Source organism: Nicotiana sylvestris, chromosome 10 (genome assembly GCF_000393655.2).
Source record: "Nicotiana sylvestris chromosome 10, ASM39365v2, whole genome shotgun sequence".
NCBI classification, from domain to species: domain Eukaryota; kingdom Viridiplantae; phylum Streptophyta; class Magnoliopsida; order Solanales; family Solanaceae; genus Nicotiana; species Nicotiana sylvestris.
The window spans coordinates 173,164,918-173,172,433 of NC_091066.1; positions in this window are offsets into that span (position 1 = coordinate 173,164,918).

Sequence of the window (7,516 nt, forward strand, 5' to 3'; positions counted from 1 at the left end):
ACTTAGTCATAAAACTATGAAATTATTTACACAAATTGCCCCATAGGAGACTTGGGGACTTGCGTTTTCAAAATCAACCCTCAAATTAAGCTAAGGGTTTGATTACAATTTTTCAAAACAAAAACAAAATCATTCAAATGATTAAAATTGATCACTGAGAAGTTTGTGGAAATGAAGCAAGAATATCAACAACAACGGGTTCAATTTCGGCAAGTGCATCAACAGATGCGGTTTCAACTTGACTTGCAGTAACAGGCTCGATTGGGCTTGAAGAGTTCGGATACCCATATCAGCTCCAACATTCACGGGAGCTTCAACCACGGGAGAAGGAAAGTCCTGAGTTTGCTGAGCTTTTTCAATGGTTTCATTGATCTTAGCTAACTCCAACTCTAGGTTGAAGTTTTCTTGGCCAGCTTCAATTAGGGTATCACGACGTGAATTCAAAAATGCCCAACTTGCCTCAACAGCAGCTTTTTCCTCAAGGATCTCATAATCCTTTTTTCCAATCAGCAATCTCATTTTTTAGCTCTTCATTTTCAGCCAAGGTGGAGTTGTAAGACGCTTGAAGAGAGGCCTGGGAGCACTCTAAAGCACGAACCTTATCAGCAGAGACTCGAAGGTCTTCTTGTGTTTGAGTTAAGCTTTGCACGAGCTCCCCAGCGTAAACTTCTTTTTAACTCAAAAGAGCCTTCAACTCTCTGTTCTCTTCACTGGCTTTAGATGGCTGCTCTGAGAAGGAGGATTCGAGACGTTCGTTTTCTTTTTCTGCTTGGCTTGAAGAAGCTCTTACAACCGCCAACTCTGAAGTTAAAGCTCGCACCTGCTGCTCTAATGTACTCTTGTTCTTTTGTAAGTCTTCCACATCAATTTGTGCACTCTCGAATTGTTTCTTCCAATTGATCTCCTCCAACTGAGAATCGCGTGCTGTCTTCTCCAAGAGAGGGATTCTTTTCATCATCTCTGTACCGATAAGGTTGGCCTAAAAATGGGAAAAGGAAGTCAGAATCCTCAAAGATAGTCAAATTATAAAGCAAAAAAGGAAGGGAAGGAAAATACCTTCAAAGTAGCATGCACGATATCATTCATTAAAGTCAGGGAACTATGACTCTCCAACTTGACTTTTTCAATTGGGCCAATTAAAGGTTCTAACCATACATCTGCCTGACTTGATTTTCTCAAAAGGCTGCTTTCAGCAGGAACTTCAATAGTTACCTTCCTCATAGCGGCACTTCTACTTGAAGAGCCCACTTCCTTATGATGAACGATATGAGGGGGAATAGTCAAAGGAGGAGCAGTAGAAGAGGTAAAAATAGTAGAGGAAGGAACAGAAGTAGCTGGGGCTGGTAAAGAAGGAATCACAAGCACGAGAGTTGAAAAAGAAGATAAGGGTACTTCATCTAAAACAGGCCCTAAATCTTCACGGCCAAATTCGCTGATAAAAAGTTGGTCAATAGACTCACGAGTATCGTAGGGAGTGACGTCATCGTCAGGAATTATTATTGGGGTTTCAACAGGTTCAGGAAGAGAAACAGAAAGATGAGAGGAAACTTCAGCTTCGTCATCAGAGACGATGCGTCTTCTAGCTCGTGGCCTCGTCACCAGGGAGCCCCCATCTTCCTCTTCTTCAGAGTCTTCTTCTTCAATAGCTTTCCTTTTCGCAGAAGAAGAACCCAAAACTATTTCTCGGGCTCTTTCTAAAGAGATACGGGTTCCTGAAGGAGTACGAGTTTCCGAAGAGACACGAGAGGCCGCAACTGCTTCAGCAGTAACTCCTCGAATAGTAAATCCTGACAAAAAGAAGGATGGAAGTTAGAACAATAAAGGAAAATATAGGCATGAAAGAACAAGATATAAACTCTTACCATGAGTCTTTACTTTCCAACCGAAACGGCTAGAAAGTGTTTTCCAAGACCTACCATCCATCGGTGCGGTCTTCAATAATTTATCTACCCAACCACGGAAATTGGGAACATCCTCCACAATTCTCATGGTTGCTAAAAAAAAAAGCAAAATTAGAGAAGTTGATAAACCTGAAGGAAAAAGGTACGAGAAGGATAAAAGACTTACGTGCAAAATTCCACTTCTCAGGGAAGGGAACGTTATCTTCACCCACTAAACAAACAGTGGGGGCAGCAACAAACCCGGCATACCAGGCACGGTCCTTGTCATCTTCAAAGCTCACCAAAACCCTCTTGCTCCTGGCTACTAGTGTAAAAACACCATTGCGAAAAAGCCTAGGAGAGTAAAGATGAATCAGGTGAGGGAAAGTAAAAGGAATTTCAGCTTTAGTGGTTAAATGCCTTAAACAGGCAACAACCCTCCATATGATTGGGCCAATTTGACCCAAACAGACATTGAAGAAATGGCAGAATTCAAGAATGACCGGGTCGATAGCTGGTTTGAACCCTAAAGTGAAAGGGTATGTGTAAACAAAAGAGAACCCAGTCAAATAAGAAGTAATTCTCTTATTTGGATTAGGGATAATAATGGGAAAATCGTTACTCCAATGGTAGTCTTTACGAAATATAGGAGTCAAAACTTCTGTAATTTGAGGGGGGTAAGCATCGACATGATCTAAAGCGGAAATCTGGTTTCTAAGAGATTTCCTATCATGGTAAAAAGATAGTTATGTAGGGACTATCTCCTCTACTAAAGGCTCACTTAACGGTTCAGAAGGTTCTTTATTCCTAGAAGACGATTTGTGAGAAAGGGAACCTTTGGTTCTAGAAGAAGGACCAGAACTAAGAGAGGGCATAGACGACCCACCACAAGTAGATCCTAAGCTACGAAGCCTACCTCCCCTAATGGGGGCGTTGGGGAAGGTATCAACAATGGGAACCTTCTTAGGGTGGGGGTTTGGTGAAGACATAGCGAAGAAGAATGATGAAGTAAACAGAGATTTGGAGAATTAAGTGTTCAATAAGCTTTATGTGGTAAAAGACAAGGAAAGAAGTTATATCTATATCGATAAGCGACCGCCACAGGTAAAAGTGTAGTGATGGAAAGGCCATAATAATGATAACTGGCACTTTATAAATAGTGGAACCGTAAAAAAACCTTGAAAAGGGCTGCAAAACTGCAGAACCAATGGAAAAATGATACGTGCACAGAGCATTAAATGGAAGCGACAATTGAAGCGTCAATTTTGTTATAACAATAATGGTGACAAAAATTCTCGTTTTAATGAAATCCACTTCCCAAATATTCAATTGATGAATAAATGGAAAGTGGGGGGACTATCTGTATTGGAAAAAAATTGTATTTATATAAAGGTGACGTGTCAAGACACGTGGATTGGTCAAATGGTCAAAGAATTACAATAAGCCAAGAAGCACGGGCAGCAACGGAAACGAGCAAAGGCAAAGGAAGAGACACGGGCGGTCATTTGAAGGATTCAGTGCCCGTACCTATTTAAGTCATTTATATCCAAGAATCAAAAGGAATCGATCTGACCATAGAAAAGAGTGCAGATACAGAATTTAATAGGCAATAAATGCTGAATGCGTTAGAGAATTTGTATTTAATATAATGATTATATAACGTAGCATTCAATGTCTTTAATTATTCATAGTAGCCTCATTATGATTTGGGCAAAACGCATATCTCCAAGATATCTATAAAAGGGAGATATCAGATCGATTGTAAGGACAAAGAATACTATTGGGAAATACTTTGGTTTACTTGTTTTTATACTCTCGCTACTCAAATTACTCTCTTTTACATATTCTTTCGATTATCAGTAACTCGTGTTCTTCTAAATTCTAGCTTTGACTAAAATTCAATTTTTTGGTTAAACACTTCTTGCTTTGTTCCAAACACAAAGTTCCTAAGCATATCCACGCATCCACCACATAGCGATTCAACTTAAGCTATGTTCCAAATTTGATTACGTTAATCAACAGTTAATAGAAAAGCAAAAATAACAATTAGACGTTAGAATACTGAATCAATTCAAACAAAATCAATTCACATAAACACACACACAAACCCTCACACACTCACACACTCACACAAACGCACACAATATAGTGATTCAACTAGCTGTTACTACAAAAATACAGTTAATTAAGAAACAAAACGTTACAAAAAAAAAATTAGACAAAGGAATATGAATATATCTAATCATTGAGACTCGGAAATTTCAAGAAAACAAATTGATCGAAATTTCAGAAAAACACCTGTTGAAGGCCAGATTTAAAGAAACTTCTAGCTTTATCAAGATCTTCTCGTTTCCAAACGCATGTTCCTATGCATATCCATGCATTCACTTCAAATTGTTACCAAGAAAAGAATCAACACAGTCAAGAAAATAAGCGTAAAATAATAGAAGAAAAAATATGAAATCTACTTTAGTTTTTTTTTAATCACAGCTTCAGTTAAATTTTGCTCTGATTATAACACGGGTGATGTATGGGTCGAAATCTGACCAAACAAGAATTTGCGTGAAGAGGAACGGTAAAGTCATTTAGGACGAAGTCATATTCGTACAACGCTATAGCGACGAGCACTTCGGCTAAGGCCGAGGTTGTATACTCAGAATACTTATACGGAGAATTGGATGTTACGGTATTTCAGAGGGTCAATCGGTAAAATTGCTAAATAACTTAGGTACTCTGGCTAATGATCGTTGTGCAAATGAGAATATCTGGTATATATATATACTAGGTGAGAGAATGAAGAACCGGGGCTGGAACAAACTCACATACACAGACGTATTTTCAGGGAGGAAGAGGGGTCTTCATCTCTCTCTCCTCGCTGAGGAGAAAGAAGCAAGGAAGCTCATATCCTCAGTATACATCGTTAATCTCATCATATCAAATGTATTGGGGTCAACCTTGTTAAAGATAGGTGACCCCTTTTGTCTAAGTATTCTTCATTATTATTCAATGTTATGAAAATCATCATCTTCTTCTTATATTACGATATTCAATTATTCTTATGGTTAAATTCTATGTTCAGCTATGCTTGCTTGTTCTTATCCTCTGTCTCAGATCTAGAATGAATTATCTTTGGCTAGAATTCATCTCAAATATTCCTATTTAATTAGTTTATAAAAAGACTTAACTCTTTTTAGTCAAACAATTTGGCGCCGTCTGTGGGAATTTTCTAGCCAAAATTTTACTTTCCTCTAGATCCAAATTCAGCTAGAGTTCCACTTCCCAGTTGTAGCCTCGCCCTCTCATTACAAACATCAACTTGAGAAATTTGTAGGCAAGCTTATGAAATAACCGAACCAACCAAGGTCACATCTTTGCATGAAATCAAAATTATGTTTAATATCTATACGAAATCCACATCGTGCTGTAGCGATGGGTTTGGTACGTCATGAGTATGAATTGTCAAAGTATGACTATGGCCACTACGCACTGAGCACGCCCACAATCCTATTTGCTATATTAATGTTAGGTACCGACCTATAATTCATGCACACTACCCCTTCTTAGCAAGGGACGATAGCCTATTGTGTGATCCTTTGAAATAACAAGCTTGTCCTACCTGTATGTACGGAGTATAACTTATATTTTTCTTATTTCTGTACACCTGGGATGGGATCGAACGGGGACTCGAACTCGAGATCGTAATGGGCAGAGTAAGTTGTAAGTCCATAAGAAGCCCAAACTCGACTAATGGAGAAGCTAAGCACGAGGAGGAGATCAAATCTGAAGTCGTCATTCGAGCACGGGGGAAACAAGTCATTGTACAACGACCCTCTCCCCTTGCCAACCAATCAGATCAAGGTAACAGATAATTTCGTTTGGGTTTGACTTGTTATTTTTCTTTTTGGATTGGGAGAGAAACAGGAGCATTCTTCCAAGAGCGCGAATAAGGAACAAACGCCACCAAAACAACACACCAAGAAAACATTCCGAACCATGGCATCCCGCAGGCAACGGTCGAGCCCCCCCCCCCAAACGAATCGGTACTTTAATGCCATAAAAGGACAAGCCTGTATGGACTGGTACTGGGTCACCAGCCCAGAAAACGTCCTCCCAAATATGCAAACGAAGGCTAACCGACATAAAGGTCTCCTTCCTACGGCAAACGGCAAATCAGGAAAACCCCCCACATCGCACCTTACTATGAATAATAGACAAACGGCTCAAAACAAGCCGGAATTATTAAGAAACAATCTCCATAGCCTGGGATTGGGCTGTGAGCCCATGAGACGTACAGTCTCCCCAACACAGGAAAAACATGAACACGAAAAGCTTGCTCGTATGCTCGCTATGGCAATGCAACGCCAATTCAGCCGACTAAATATTACGAATCGTGTCTGAACTCTGTTCGAATCAATCAAATCCCAGTGTGCGCAGAAGCCCAAGCAATAAGTTCATCGCACGTCGCATCAACAGTCTCTCCAGGCCAAGCAATGAAGGGACTAGATAGATTGGGACTCACCCCAACGCGCGCATAAACTATGCAGCAACACGTGACATTCTCCAACAAAAGCAAGGCAGTGTACGACATTCTTACACCACCGAATTTGCCCCACAAACGCAGAAAATATACGTTCGAACTCGCTCGAACTCATCACGGGTCACAATTCGACCTCATTCGAATTCACCCATGCGGCCCCCGGCCATCGCCAAGCGAAAGTAAAATTCAACCTCGCTCGAATTAACAAGTCAATATTCGACCTCGCTCGAACTCATCACGGGTCACAATTCGACCTCGCTCGAATTCACCCATGCGGCCTCCAGCCATCACCAAGCGACAGTAAAATTCGATCTCACTCGAATTAACAAGTCAACATTCGACCTCGCTCGAACTCATCAAGGGTCTCAACTCGACCTCATTCGATTTCGCACCCATGCAGCCCTTGGCCATTGCCGAGCGAAGGCAAAATTCGACCTTGCTCGAATATGCAAGTCAAAAGTGACTCCGCCCAAGCTGGCAAGTCAGAACTCGACCTTGCTCGAATTTACAAGTCAAAATTGACTCCGCCCAAGCTGGCAAGTCAAAATTCGACCGTGCTCGAATTTACAAGTCGAAATTGACTCCGCCCAAGCTGGCAAGTCAAAATTCGACCTTGTTCGAATTTACAAATCAAAATTGACTCCGCCCAATCTGGCAAGTCAAAATACGACCTTGCTCGAATCTACAAATCAAAATTGACTCCACCCAAACTGGCAAGCCAAAATTCGACCTCGCTCAAATTTATACCCTTACGGCCCCCGGCTACCGCCAAGCAAAAGTAAAATTCGACCTCGTTCGAAACAAGCCAACGTTCAACCTCGCTCAAATATAGGTTACAATTCGACCTCGCTCGAATTTACACCCATACGGCCCCCGGCCATTGCCAAAGAGTAAAACTCGACTTTCATTCAAGTTATTAAAATTCGACCTCGTTCGAACTAACAAAGTAAGGTTCGACCCCGTTCGAACTAACGAGATGAAGATCCCTCGAACTAAATTCGACCTCATTTGAATTCCCAACTAAAAATCAGGGACTCATCACGGGGAAATCTGAAGATCAAATTCAAAAAAAAAAAAAAAAAAAAAAGAACCAATCGGG